Here is a 15,622-nt window from a genome sequence, read left to right on the forward strand (position 1 = left end):
CAGGAGTCATTCTGGGAGAACGGCACCGACTGCCTCGGGTGGGGCCAGGCAGAGATGGGCCATCCCTGCTCCACACACACACCCCGGACACATTGGATAACAAGCTGCAAAACAAACAGGGCACTCCCAAAGATCCCCCGAAGAGCAAAGGCCTGAGCCCAAAGCTCAGGTCTTCCCGTCCTTGGCTCCGAGTGCTCACAGAGCACGGGCAGGGTCAGGCAGTCGCTGCCCCTCTGTCCCCAGCAGGAGTCAGGGCAGGGCGAGCACCGCTGCCACAGCCATCAGCCACTGTACACACAAACAGCCCGGATTTAAGAGCTGAGTGAAGAACTGGAGTTAACTTCTAGTAAGGGCTTCCCACCTCTGACTGGCTTACACCCCACAGAGCCCCAGGTTTGCATGGACCATAGCCCAAGATCCTCCAGTGCTACATTCCCAAGCCCCCCTTGGCCCTGGCTGCCACTGCACCAGGCTGGGGCAGGCCAAGGGCTCCACAGCTGTATCCAGAGAGGTCTCAGCCATCCTGAGCATCCCTGCACTGTCTTGCCCTGCCCAGCACAGCTACATCCCTCTTCTGGAATCAGCCTCAGCATCAGCCTCAGCTTCTCCTATTTCTTTTGACTTCAGGAGTGGACAGTTATAGTCAAGCCAGAAACTAAACAATTCTCCTCCCCCTCTTGGCACTATATCCTTGCAGATGTTTGTGCAGGGTTTCACTTCCTCTTCAGCTCTTGGCCAACACTTAGCCAAGCTTTGCTTGTTAGCAAAAAAAATCTCTGCATCTTCTCAGCACTCTCCCTTCCAGCAACCCCTGGCACTTGGCTGCTGTGATGTTGCTGGGTACCAGCCTTGCAGGCAGGGAATAAGGACAGAGGGAAGGGAGAGCAGTCTAGAGCTGAATGTTAGCAGGTCATAACAGATTTCCATTAATGCACTGGAAATACAGAAGAGAAGGACTGAAGAATATCACCCCGTTCAGACCTAAAACAAAGACAGCTCTTACTTAAGTCAGAAGATCTGTTCCACTTCCTGCAGTCCAGCCCCTATGGTCAGCACTGTGCATCCAAATCTTCCCACTCAGCATGCAGTGCTGCCTTCCACTGTTCATGCTGAACAGTGTTTCTGGAAAGCCAAGTAATGGATGAACAGCAGCACATATACATACTGATGAGGAGCATATGTTCTGGCATCTGATCCCAGCACCACACACAAATCCAGCTCCTGAACACTTTTGTGGGAACAAGATGACTGCAAACTTCTTCACAGCTCCAGGGACAAATCTCTGGGAGAAAAGGAATGTGTAACAGCAGACAAACATTCTTTCCTGTGCTTCAAGGCTAGCCACACTGTAGACATGCACACACACACACAAAATCCAGCCCTTATGGGAATTATTCCAGTATTCTATGAAACAACTTGCATACACTTCGCAAACATCTGAAGTCACACAAATATTGGAGGCGCCCCACATTTCTTTTATGAGTAGAGCATTATCCTGTGTGATTTCACTGTCACGGGGAAACCTCTGCCTTGGGCAAGAAGGAAACAAACACTGTTGGTCAGGAAAGAAAACTCTACAGGTAAGCAAAGAATGCACCCTCCAGTTCATGCTCTGCTATACAAGAAAAAACGTAACACAGAGGCCACTTGAACTGGAAGAGAAATGGGAATGGGAGAGGAACCCTCTGACTTAACCAAGAGGTATATTCAGCAAGAAGCACCCGAAGTATTAAGGATGGAGCCAAGCCCCCCAGGCTTGGTTTCAACATATATGAAGAGTAACTGCAGCGTGGTTATAGGAGCCACCACTGTGGGGTGTCTCAAAACAGCTGGGGAAACCCCTTGGACTGATTGTTTAAAACTAATTTGGCAAAGTTCTAGAGATACACAGCAGGCACCCAGCCTGGCCTGGCACAGAGACCAACCAGCTGGCTGAGATGGACTCTCCTCTGGATTTCCAAAATGTCCATTTCATTCAGTATTTAATGAACAGCACCTTAGACTGAAAGTGGGCAATATGGTTCTAGAAGACACTGAACTCCACCAGTTGTTTCTCTCTCTTGACTTGCCTCGCCTCAGCTCTTCCAGGGAACTGCCATAGAACCATCAAATGAAGAACAGCATCAGCATGAAGGCAGTAATATTTTTGAGAGCATAAATGATTTTAAGAGACTCCTTGACTTTGGAGACTAAAAGCACCCACGGACAGTGTTTCTTCTTTGTTCAAATGGCAGCAACACTTTCCCCTCTGCAACTGCAAGCTGCCTTTTGCAAAGCCCCAGCATCTCTTGGGGTTAAATGAAGGTTGTTCCTTAACATCAGCAAAGATCAGTTGAACTTACACATTTGGTTAACGTGCCTGGAGCACTGGAACAGCTCTGTACAACTCTCTAAGTGCAGCAGAATTTTGGAATTGTGCACAAGTAGCTGGGCAGGGAAATTAAAGTGACAAAAATCCTGTGCAGGAAACACTTACTTCTCCTTTCCATAAACTGCAGATTGGTACTTACACCAAGAGGGCTGAACCTCTCCCCTGCCCTGCACTCACAACTGTTTCATCCATTTGGAGCATAAATAATTGAAGAGAGACAGCAGCAGCAGCAGGAGACAGAATCTGTGCCCAGCTCTCCAGCGGTTCTGTTTCACCACAAAGTCCATGCACTGACCTCTTTTTACTGCCTTTTTCCAAGTGGCCAAGCAGACAAAGAATGGAAAAAACATAAGTCCAAGTGCCCAGGATGAACTTCCCTTCCCAGCCTAGAACAGCCCTTGTGTGACACAGGGCCTCCTGCAGCCAGACTGTTTAGACAGATGCACAGCAGAAAGACAGGCAGGGCTGAACCTCCTGACCTGCTGCAGTCCCACCCACTCCCAACACACTGTTCTGAGCACTGAGCCTCTGCCCAGCTCGGAGGGCAAGAGACCAACGTTGTCTTTTGAAATGGGCCAAAAAAAATCAATGAAACACACAAGGCTTTTCACAGAGAAGTAAAAGCTTCCACTCCTATGCTATGTCTGGCCAAGATACACTGGGATATCAGAAAAACAAGCAGGGATATGCTGCTTTAAGAGTGTTTCCAGTATCTACCTCCAGATTCTGTGACTAATTTGCTACTCCCTTTCTGGCAGGCACATCTTGGTAGCCAGGATGCATGACCACGGTTGGAAAACAGAGGTTGGAAGAGACATTAATGTGGGGAGTCAAAGAGAAACAGCCTCACCCAGGGCAAGCTATGACACAGTGAGAGACTATCCAGCTGTGGTGAAATATCCCATTAGACAGCTGCAAACATAATTTTGCTTTCTCTGAGGGGGGGAAAAAAAAAAGCCACCTCACCACAACCATCCTGAATTGACACAGTGCAGGAACACAGATCCATGCTGCTGCTCCCAATGACTCAAAGAATCACAATTATAAAATAATTGCTTTAATTCTGAGAAAATTAAAGAGTCAGTGGTAGTCTGTTCTCCTTCCAGGTTCCATACTTTTCTGCACAAGCAAGAATGTTCCTCTAGTCACAAGACTACAGGAACTGTTATTGTAAGAAAAACATTTAGGTGAAAGGTGGCAATGCCACAAAGGAACAGTGCAGGTACAAATCCTCCAAGCTACTCCAGCAGAGACTTTGGGGAGGCTCTGTAAAGACTAAGCTCTGCTTATGGTCCTTGTTGTACAGCTGCTGTACAAGAGAACCTACAACTCAAATGATACTTCTCATCACAGGTTTCATAAAAGTCAGCTCATCAATTTTTCCTACATAGGCATCTACATAGAAATTGAGGGTCACATTAGATGATGTTCAACCAGCTCAATGCACAAGGAATCATCACTTTTCCCCCTTCTTAATCTGTTCTTGGTAATCAGCAGCTGCCTGCACTGGAGTTGTCCTCAGTGTGATAGGCAGTATCTACAACCAGCCCAGGTGCCTCAGCTCTATGCAGAGTGCAGCCCTTCAGAGGATGTACTTTCCTGTAGCCCAACTGGGTTTATTTCTCTATAACCACAGTAGAGAAAAGGAGAAGGCAGTTCAGCACACATTAACAGAGAACTTGGGGATTTCCACCAGCCAGTGTTCTCTGGTAGGCAAGGCTGGGGTTGAAAGTTGACCTTAAAAATGATGCTCTGTGTTGGCACAGTTGCTATTTTAGACAGAAGACATCTCTGCTGTTGCAGTATCTGCTGTTCCAGGGACTATAGAAATCTCTGCTCCATTTTTTACAAGAAAAAAACCAAAGGAGTCTGAATGTAAGTTTTTAACATATAAAACCCAGATTCTCAAAAACTGAAACACAAAAGCAATGAATTCAGTTCTCAGTGACTCACACTGAAACCACTCCTCCAATCAAACTACCTTTTGCACAGCATCTTCTCTATACACAGCCCCCTATATATATTTTTACTGACAAGCAGACCACTTCAAAATAAGTTCAAGTAGAAAAAAAGGACTAAGCTGAATGCAAAAGGCACAGCCCTGTAATTTCAAACCCACTGAAAGAACTGGATCCACCAGATAGTCTCTGCTCCCACACCCAAACAACTTTGCAAGTTGATGGGGTGGGGAGAGATCAACTTGGGAAGGAGAGGTTCCCATCCTCCTGATTTAAAAAGAAACAATGACTTCAAAGAACATGAGAGACATGAGCCTGAATGAGCAGGAGCCAGCTTCAGAGACACAGCAAGGTAACACCCCAAGCACACACACGCCAACAACAAGAGCTGGGAGGCATGTTCTGGAGGAGTGTGCCAGGAGACTCCAGTTTAACCAGGTACTTGGGAGGTTTCACCTTTACTCCTCCCACAGCAACACCTCTGGCTTTGGCAGAGCGTCCATCTGCTGTACTTGCCCTGTCAACTCTTGACAAATTCCTGGGTTTCCCTACACAGGGCCTACTCCTCTGCACATGGGATGTCAGTCATTGCTTCATTTCCTACCCAGTTTCACCATGAGAATCCCTCTTACTGAACCAGTGGTAAATAAATTGCTAGGAGAGAAACCATCCCTCTCCAAGAGGTGCTGAACTGAAGTATAATAAAACTGAGGAGCTTGGTGTCACCAGGCAACTTGCCAGAGCTCCACAACCCTTCCCCTGGGAATGCTGGATGCTCTGCACACAGAGACCAGTATGAAATCTCCACTTCAACAATTAAGAGGTCATTCCTTGGAAATCAAAGAGGTGGAGAATCTACCGTTATTTTTTCCTATGAATGGTAGTAATTAGGAGCCCAACCTGCAAAACAGAGTACTCTGAACCCAGACAGTGCATCAGCCCCTGATCATGCTGTGAGGGAGGATGAACACACCTTCTCTGCCACATTGTTCCATTCTATGGACTTGCTAAGTCATGAGTATCATTAAGACTTTACCAAAGGCAACCCCACTTACATGCAATTTATTGTACTGTCCTCTCAGAATCTCACTTCATTTTTCAAATACTCATTAAAAATAGCTTTTATAATAATTTTTAAAAAATTAATTCAGACAAGAACCATAGCTTTAGTAAATCCTTTAAATTGTTATCTGCTGTCAGATGCAAGAAGATTGGAAAAAGCCAGCACAGGAAAAAAAATTCTGCTCTTAAAAAATGCTAAATAAAAATAACTTAAGCTTTTGCGTGTTCACTTTAATTTTAACAATTACTTTGTGTTCACAAAGCTTGGTTTCCCCTTTCCATACACAAGTAACAGGGCTGGCCCAAATCCATAATGACCTCTGCTCTGTCATGCAAGGCCCATGCTACACTCAGCACAAGATGTGGATACACACACACTCCCTCCACGCTGGAGGAAAGACCTCTGCCCCAGCAGGAACTGCACTGTCCTGCACACATGGGCTCTCTGGGGTACAGACTCCAGCCCACTTCTGCCTATGCAGTGTGACAAGAGCCTTCAGGAGTTATGATAATATCTACAACAGACTCCTCTGATCTCTACCTCGCTTCTTCCCCTAGGGAACGCACAGAAAGGAGCCTTATACATAACCCCCTTCCCTCTTAATTTAAAAACATGAACTGAAGAACAGCATGGTTTAAGGGGGGGTGTCACAAAGCTTCTCCCCACTTCACAACTTACACTAGATATTCCACAGTGTCAGAACACATTCTGGATTGCTTTCATCCAGAAATAAAACAAGAATTAACTGCAGTATTCACAAATAACTACAAAATACTAGCAAAAGTTCAAGTACCTTGGGAAAAATGCATCTGGTGATCCCATTATCCTATTACCCCTAGATTTACTTTGTTCTTCTCATCACTGTGATCAGCAGCTCACAAAAACGCACAGTGCCAAGTCTGCATTATATAGGGAAACACCATCTCTTCCCATGGCCAGGTGAATACCCAAGCTGCTACAAAGATGCTTTTCTGTGGCCTGAAAAGGCCGTGCAGTACTAGAGTCTTAGCAGACAAGGTGTTTGCTTCATACAGAATTGGAGCCCCAGAAAGACAGGACCCAAAGGCAAGTGTAAACCAGGCTGGGAATGGGCGAGATTCTTCCTATGCGCTGCCCTGCTGTGTTAACCATCACCTCCGTCCCCACCCTTATGGGACAGAAAGGCTCTTCCATTTACAGCAGACTTCTCTATATCATGATGATGGGTGCTGAGCAACACAGCCCTTACCAAAGCATTCAAGCTCTGCAGAGGATTCCTCTTCTTTTTAAATATCCTAAATCGCTCCAAATACCAAAAAGACAACAAAAAAACCTGTCGATGTCATCTGATTGCATCACCCCTCCTCTCTCTCCAGGACTCAAAGGCACGTCTCCAAATAGCTATTAGCTTTGCAAAGCAAAACAGCTGTTTCCTAACACCCAAATCCTGGCCGCCTGCGAGGTGCCGATCGGCTGCAGCACCAAGGAGCGGCAGGACCGGGGCTGTGTCTGCGCATCTGTGCTGCGGAGGGAGAGGGATGCGAAACGTGCTCCCAATACCCAAACGCCTCTGCCAGCCCCGCGCTGCCTTTCTCCATCCGAACCCGCTCGACACACCCAAAGGCAGCGACAAAAAAGAAACCCAACCCAAAATCCGGGGAGATGCGGCAGGAAAAGCGCCTATTTCCCGGATGAATGCAGCCAAGCCGCCGCTGTGCCCAGGTAGCTGCCGCATCCCCGGGGAGAGCCGTGCCCGGCGGGAGCCCACCTACCTGCTTCTCCTCTGCGGGGCGGCGCGGCCAGGGCGGGATGCCCGCGGGGGACACCGGCAGCGGGGAGAGAAAAGGAGAGACGGTGAGGCGAGGGGGACGCGCCGGGCCGCGGGGCGGAGCGGCCGCGCGTCCCCGCCGCCTCACCTGGGTTGACCAGCTTGCTCTTGTACCGCATGCCCGTGCTCATGGTGCCTCCCCGGAGCGACAGCCGTGCCCGTGTGTGCGAGGGTGGGTGGGGGACTGAGGGAGTGCGAGCGCCGGGGCCGCCCCGCGCTGCCGCCGAGGGGCCGGGGCCGCCCGGGGGCGCCAATCCCGGGAGCCGAGCCCGCCCCGGGCCCGCCCCCGCCGGGTGACAGCCGGGCCGGGGGCTGCCGGTGCCGGGCAGGGCAGCGGGACCCGCCGGCAGGAGCACCGGAGCGATCCCCCCACTCCAGCCCCGGCCCGTGCCAGCGGCTGGCGAACACAGCCCCGGGCCCGGCTGACGTGCAGGAATAATCCTCCCGCAGCCACCCGGACCCGGGCAGCCTACACCTCCCTGAAGGTTTAAACACTATAAAAGGCAGCACTCCCTGCTCTCCATCAGCAACACGGCGCCGAGAAGGAGGAATACGGTATTTTACAACAAAACAAATCAAAAAACAACCGAAAAACAAAACCCAAACACAAATGGAATAAATAGGAAATGTGTTTCCAGATTTAGCATCTCAAAATACAGTGGGAAGTCCTGAATCATACTGCAACCATGCTGTGTGAAGTAGGAATGTGTGTGCTCTGTTTCCATTAAAAAAATTTAAAGAGGTTATATGGGAAGTTATTTTAGGTAAAAGCTGTCAGTGTAACCCTCTTAAGACAAAGCAAGACAGAATTTAAATGAAAAGCAGCAGTTGCACATGACATGACAACAACTCACAGAAAACTCAATAGTAGAGAAGAAAGGAGAATGGGATGTGAAGACTTAAGGATGCCCAGATCCTTCCCCTGACTTCCATGGCTGCAGGGAGGGGTCATGTCTTCCCCATTTCAATGACAGGGAAGTTATCAGACCTAAAACTCTTCCAAATACAGGACAGGATAAGCTTGGCAGGGCGATAGCTGCATAACTGAAGGGAACTGCCCTGCCTGGGAAGAAATCTGGCACCAATGCCACAAAATCAACTTTTCAAATCCTTGTTGTCATCACAGCATTTATCTTGGTATTTCTTCCACTTTCTCACTCAAAATACCCCTCATAGCAAAACAAGGAGACACTTCCATGGCCTGGCAATCTGAGGCACAGACATTTTAAAACTGCATTAGCTCACCCTCAGTTCAATTTTAGCCATTGATTCAAAGCATCAGAAAAAAATGAATCAGGTAATTGTCAGCAAATTTCCTTGTTTTCAAATGCTAGAAAGCCACAGACCATAAGAGACTCTGCACCACAATTAAAGGCACAAACGAGCCCATCAGCCTTTCATGAGTTGTTTTATAGTCTGCCACAGTGTTTTAAAACTAATGAAGACTGAAAGGACTGCAGTCAAATGCTCTTTGATCCTGCTGAACAGTCATTAAAAAAGTTACATGTGAGCACTTTGTCCCAGTGCTAGAAAATGTCCGTCTGGAGAAATCAGGATGAAATTCAGAGAAAGGAACTTGTCTTCCAAGGCCCTGGCACTGCCAACACCTATGGGAGTTGAAATGCAAAGTCAGAAAGCAGGCTCTAGCCAGTGTCCTCTATCCAGAGAGCTCCACAGTACAAAGATTTTGCTTAACAACTATATATTCCCCCAGTAAGCTGTTAAGTATTTTAACAAAACCAAGTTCAAATGTAACTGAAAACTAACATCAGTCAACATCAAAGAAGTGGTAGAAAGTATAAAAAAAATAAGACTACATTGAAAGGATAATACTCACATATGGAATCAGCAGCTCTACAAGCCCTTCTTGGGCAATTATTAAAATAGATCTCAAATTTTGAACCAAAACGCTCCATCTGGAATCCACAAACCCAAAGAAAAGTACAGACTATCAAGCGGTACTCAGTATCCCCAAGTAAAAATCTTTTCACTGAGGCTTCCCACACAAGAACAGTGACAGTGACTTTAGGTGCCTTGTGTTAAAGAGAGAGAAAAAAACTCCTCTGTTTTTAATAAAATTAAAGACTAGATGCTTTTGATAGTTTGCTTTCCCATTGTTCTAGCTGGCTTTGAAAGGCAAAGCTTTCATGCCACCTTTGCTCAGACAGCTAATCTAGCTGGTAACTAACGTCTCCAACTGAAGTCTGGGTTTCTCAGGAGGGGTGTGGCTGTCCTGACTTTCACAAGCACAAACGGACAGCACATAATTAAGAGGGTTGCAAAATATGATGCAAAATCCTGGAAGAAAAACAACAAGAAAGGTGCAAATAACAGCAAACAAATGATGAGAAAAAGTTTGCCATTAAATCTCTCACCTTGGATCCCTGGACAGACATGGTTAAATTCAAATCTTCATAAAAATAGTAGGTAATTTGTGTGAATGCAAATCTGTCACTCCACTTCTTCCAACTTCGTTATAGCAGCCACTGAAGCAACAATGTAATGTCCATTTTATGCAGTTCAACTCCAAGAAAGCGAAATATGCATCCCTGTGATGCCAATCATTTGTGAATCCTACTCTGGTTAAACACCCATTGCTAGACAGCAAAATTAGGGGTAATCGTTACATGAAAGACACCCCAATTTGTACAGAAGACAAAGTGTCTCAATTCCGTATTTGGAAGGTAATTTACACTTGTGCATATATAAAACACACAAGACTACAAAAGCATGCAGAAGAGAGCTGTAACTCAGCAATGACATAAAGGAAATAACAACATTCATGAACTTACAAAGTAAGGTGTGTGATTAGATTTTCCAGGATATTCACCCTAAAGACATCAGTAGGTGCCTAATTAACTTTGGAAAAAAAGCAGATGTGATGCTTCACTACCTAACTTATAGGTAAACCCTTTTAAAGTTGTTTTGAAATGAAATCAAAGCAGTTTGCAGGTAGACAAATTTTAAAAACACTCTCATACCCCATGGTAAACATCACAATTCCTTTGAATATGCACCATTACAACAGTTCACACATTAGCTTGAAAATGCAAAATAAAATAAAACAAACAAAAAAAAACCACCCCAAAAAGAAAATCAGTGTTTTCCACATTCATACAATTTATTACAAAACTGCAATGAAAAGTAGTGCTATGGTATATATAAAAAATCAGTACATGCCATCGCTCAGCTGACAGATAGAAATGCCTGTGACAAATTTTTGCCATCGATAGTTGAGACCTGAAGCCAAACCTCCAGAGGCATCCACACAAGTTGTTGGTGTGTGGAGTTTTTATGGTGTGTTAAGGCACGGCGATTTAGAAAAGTCAGCTTTTTCCAATCACTGGTGAATCATCGGCGTTTTGTACATTTTCTCATACATCACACAAATACAAACCACCAGAGATGAAGCTTCAAAAGCAACAAAAGCACAGAGAAAGTTCTGAAAAACTGATACGATACATAACCTAAAATGGCAGGTGAAAGTTATAATACTGTGCAAACACACATACGTTTACCGTAAACAGGCCACAAAGTCTTAGTATTAACCACAAAACCATTCAGAACAACCTAGCAGATAAATGATTAATTCCTTAAATCCACCACAATGGCTAGTCCAAACAGTGTACTCTTGGCAGTGCCTGAATAAAAAGGTATAGGTAGGATAATAAAACCACATTGGTAAGTATGAAGACAGTGTTACCAAAAGAATCAAAAAAGATACACTATAAGTTGAATAACATTGAGTATATAAAACAAGCAGTTTTACAACACGATCTTCGGACTTTGTGTTTGTTTTAACGCAGGTCTTGGTCTGTGGCATCCAGCTTTTGCATTTGAACGTTACCACTCGGGCAAAGAAAAGAGAGCACCCATCCACTTAGAGAACCGTATGCTGCTGGGAACAAAAGTGGAAAACAGAGCATTAGAAAGGACAAACCCTCGGCACTGTCAGAGCCCCTCCAAGCAAAGCAGCATAATCCAAGGAACAGGGAGTTTCAGTTCCTGCAGCACAGGGACCTGCATTCCAACTAGATCAGCTAAGCAGGTCCCAAATATTTATCACAAATGTCTAATAAGAGCTTATAAATGAGAATGTATTTTTAGCTACATAGTTTCTTAGGCACTCATACCCCCTCAGTGTGCAGGAACACAAGGAGAGCACTACAGCTCCTCTCAACAGTCCTGCACACAGCACATCGACCTTGGCCTCTTCTGTGAAGCATTATTGCTGCTGAGGGAAACAAACTACTCAGCTAAACAGGGCTAGCAGTAGGCAGCAAGCTCAACACCATGCATCAACAGTGCTAAGGTAAAGCAGGGAAGCAGACTTTTTTCAAGCATTCATACAGCAGTGTTCCCATGGCTGAAAAAAAAAAGGGAATACTGGTCTGTAATTTCAAAAATAACTATCAGTTTTGGGTATTTCAACAGTTACTTGCCAATCAAAAAGGCTGCTGCAACGAAAGCAGAATACTGGATTTCCCTGAAAGTTGGATCCTGCTTAAGAAGTTGTGTCAGATTTGGAACTCAGGGGAAATGCCTCCAATTCTCCAGTCCCAAAACCAAAAACTCACTCCTTACAGAAAAGGTTAGCTTAATCTATATGCTCATCTGGATGGAAAAAATAGAACTATCCTAGAAAACACTGTAACATTCATCCAGACTACAGTGGGGATAAGGAGCAATGTGCTTTGCTCTTTGCTATTTGCATTGTGGGAGTTCTGTTCAATACACAATTCCATCTCATTTTAAGGAGCCCATCACTTCTAATAACTTAAACAAGCAAGCCAGCAATAAGGCTTTAAAGCCAGAGTTCATAAATTGCAAAGTAAATTCAGTACTCAAATTCAAAGTCAACCTGCTGTGCTACACAGCTACTTTGAGCTTGAAAGAGAAACTTAGTTTCTGCAGCTGCCTGCCCAACTCTAATCTGTTACAGAAGATACTCAAGGAGAAACTGTAACTCATGCTTCAGACTCACAAAAAGACTGGAATTTCCAATAAACATGAAGGCTTGGGTTCTAAGCACAGCTGTGCATTGATGCTAGCAGCATTAGCTATACCATACCCACATTTTATAAGCTCACAGAACACACTTGGGCAAAGTATGTGTACTTTTAACGTGGATTCAGTTCACTGCTCTTTCTTCCTCATCTCCTTGTAAGGCAATATTTTGTGATACAATTAGATTGATACTATTCTTGCCAAGTTTGACCTCCAGCCTTACTAGACCAACCTTACAGTCTCTCATGCTCCTTTCACCAACACACAGAGCTAACAAATACCTCCTTCTGCAAGGTGAGTTCATACCATCCTTGAACAAAGAGGATGTTTCTCCAGTGTGCCATTAAAACACAACTCTCTCAGTAAGTAGCATAACTAGCAAGTACTACATACACCTGCACCCTGATCCTGTGGTCACATAGCTCAGAATCCTACATTTGTGAAGATTTTGAACACCTTGTAAAGGAAATGGGTTTGTCTGGCCCTCAGCTCTTCCAAGAACACCACTACAACACAGGGTGACTTGACACCTGTGTTCATTTCTGAGCTCCAAATCAGAGAAATTTGCTTGATAAGCAGCTACATTTTCTCACTCACCTTGTTTTTCTTGAAATAGCACCCATTTTATGACTACAGCCCTTTGAGTGTCCCATAGTCAGCAAACTTTGTGAAATGGCATCTTTCCAAAAGGCAGAGGAGTACTGGTTGACACCAATGTTCCGCTATAGGTTTTGAGTCATTTTGTCACCGCACCCCAAACATTCTGCTTTTCTGGTGTTTCAGTCACCCTCTGTTGACTTCACTGCTTCAAGTTTGTTTTCTTTCCTTCACTACTGTGTAGCGAGACCATAGTTCCCCACAGCAAACATCATCAGCCGAGTTCACAGTACGTCACAGAACTGGCCTTTGAACTGACTACCAATGCTCATCAATTAAATATGTTAAAGGGGTAATAACCACAGAGTCACATCTACATACCAGGATCCAAGCTTCAAAACTATCAGAAATGTTCCCCTATTTCTTTAGGAAAAAGTGGCCCTGACGCATTTTCAGATTCCCCATGTTACCATACAATTTCCAACAGAAATCTGTTCTCTAAAGGCGAAAAAACTTTTCCCAGCCCATCAATGCAGTGTTTGCTGAACAACTCCACAGTCAGAAGAGCCGAGGAGAGCTGGACACTGACAGCACTCTCCTGGTCTAGTTTCCAGTTTTCTCTAGTGGAGAAACATCCACTGGCAGTGCCAGGCAGCTGTTACAAATACTACAAATTTGACCAAGCTTCACATTCTCTAGGCTCTCAATTTCAGCTGCCAAAAAACTACAACATCATCTCTACTTCCTCAAATGACATTTCTCATCAGATCAATTCAGCATTCAGCAGCATCGTTTTAGAAGGCTGGTTGCTATGACAGTGCTTTGTGTTGTTCTGTTAAATGATGTCAATTCATTGGCAGAAAGAAGGAGCTGTTTGGTGTCTTTAGCACTGTTCTTATCAAGAACCAGATCAGTGTTAATGTGCTCAGGAGGCTTTAAAATACTTGTGGAAATCACAAGCTATACTAAAAGAATTTTCAACATCCTACAGATATTTTAAGTGTAAGATGCTTGGGTTTCTTTTTTGTCTGAACCCATTTCCCTAACTATAACTACATTTCCAGATGGCTGTATTAGCGCTCCGCAGCCTGGCTTCTGTTACTGATTTGTCCCAGTATGATCCTGAAACTGGCTGAAGACAGACAAACCAGATTTGTAGGAATAACAAAAGGAAAAGAGATTGCAAAGAGATACACTTGGAGAAACAGAGAATGAAAGGGAAGAAACATCCACCAATAACCATTTCACTTGGTAAAATTATTCTAGCTTTTCATAATAATTGCTCATCTAAGATGAAGTTCAGAAACTAGTAAATGTGCTAGTGGAGTTAACGCAGGCTTGTTTCAAAAGCATTTCATATTTGAGCACCCAAATAAAAATAAACCTGTTTTAGGTTTTCCTACCTTATTTCACCCTTCCATTTTTCTCTTCAATCCTTCATGTGACTTGTCAAATATAAGAACTAATAAGCTCCTACACTTTATAGCAATGTCTTGTGTTTTACAAGAAAAAAAAATCTGAGAAAGATTAGTAAGGTATCAAAAGTCAGGGTAAAAAATTTGTTACTTCTTATTCTGAGAATATTCTGGTGTCTAGCTGTGCTCTCACTGCCTGCTCCACCTGTACTAATTGCACACAGAAGCTATTAAATGTTTAGAGGAAAGAGACAAAAGTGTAGGTCAACACACCTTTGTCAGGGCTGCACTAAAAAGACCTTAATCACAAAATCTGTTCTCAAAGGCTTTCGTCAGAAACTGCAATTGGAAACAGGAATGACCAGTGTGCCAAAACCATCTTCCTTTCCTACCTCTAACACAGTCTCCACCAGCACTCATCTTCATTCATTCCCTTTCAGGATTCTACTTCTCCACAGCAAGAAATCTGTCTGAACTCTTTGGAAACTCTGAATGTATTCCCTGCATCTAATCTTTGCTTTTGTCACTCCCCTTATTCTTCTCTTACTCCAGCCTTGAAAGTAAAGGAAACTGCTTGAAGTGAATTCTCCCTTTGCTCTTTCCATAAAACCTTTAAAGATGGCCCTATTCAAAAGGGATCAGGAAAACCAGATTTTCCAGTCATCCCATCTGTGTAGCACTTTCTGGTAACACAGATTTGTCAGTCTTTTTGGCAAGGATTTGAGTTTAGCACTTTTTAATCATTATGCAATGCTCCTCCTAGAATTCAAAGCATACAACAATCTCCTCCCCACCCCAAAATACATCTGAAATCAGAAGTGGGTATTTCACACATTTGGATATTAACACATTTCATTACCGTACTGTTTATTCTCCAGCTCTTACCTATAAAGGTCTTCATACCACACCACACCCCACTTTTCCTAAAATACCTGAAAACATCTGTATATCTGTGCTTTATGTAGGGGAAAATGTTTTAAGTAACTTTTGAAGAAAACACAAAAATTAGGTAGGTATCCAAAATAAAAGGAGTGAAAATATTAATTTTTACATAAATTCTCTGTTACAAAGTCACATATTTTTCTCAGCACAAAGTAAAGGTGCAAAAGAGAATGGGAGGAGAGACTGCTTTCAGTAGCACGGGTGATCCTTTAAAGTTCTTGTAAAACTAGAACCTGAGAGATGTTCAAGATAAACTGTGATAGAACAAAAAGATTAATACCAACTACATTTAAATTTGTTGGCAGTTTGGTTCTGTTAACCACTGTTACAAATTTCCTGGTTTCTCTAGAAATAGTGATTTCAATCAAATACAGCAAATAAATCTGATGGGAATGGTGGAGGTTGAACTCATCACTCCTCCTAAGCTGCAAAGTCAGTTAACATGCATGAGAAAAACTTCCC

The 15,622-nt window shown here is 44.1% G+C and overlaps 2 protein-coding genes across 6 annotated transcripts in view; both read right to left on the reverse strand.

Moving 5' to 3' along the window:
• The window catches only part of SEPTIN5 (septin 5), a 42,262-nt gene extending 35,052 nt beyond the window's left edge, over positions 1 to 7,210 (reverse strand). The window contains exon 1 of the mRNA XM_014253899.2: positions 7,144 to 7,210. The gene's annotated coding sequence lies outside the window, so the exon portion shown is untranslated. The remainder of the gene's footprint in view (positions 1 to 7,143) is intronic.
• A 3,085-nt stretch (positions 7,211 to 10,295) lies between these two features.
• The window catches only part of LOC102101101 (septin-2), a 34,812-nt gene continuing 29,485 nt past the window's right edge, over positions 10,296 to 15,622 (reverse strand). For 4 of the 5 annotated variants that reach the window (XM_005524375.3, XM_088064993.1, XM_014253888.2 and 1 more), the window contains exon 13: positions 10,296 to 11,097. The gene's annotated coding sequence lies outside the window, so the exon portion shown is untranslated. The remainder of the gene's footprint in view (positions 11,098 to 15,622) is intronic. The other variant, XM_005524376.3, reaches the window with a different exon arrangement.

The sequence above is a fragment of the Pseudopodoces humilis genome, chromosome 20 (genome assembly GCF_049639895.1).
Source record: "Pseudopodoces humilis isolate 2021_Gansu_Grassland_sample_001 chromosome 20, ASM4963989v1, whole genome shotgun sequence".
Taxonomy (NCBI): Eukaryota; Metazoa; Chordata; class Aves; order Passeriformes; family Paridae; genus Pseudopodoces; species Pseudopodoces humilis.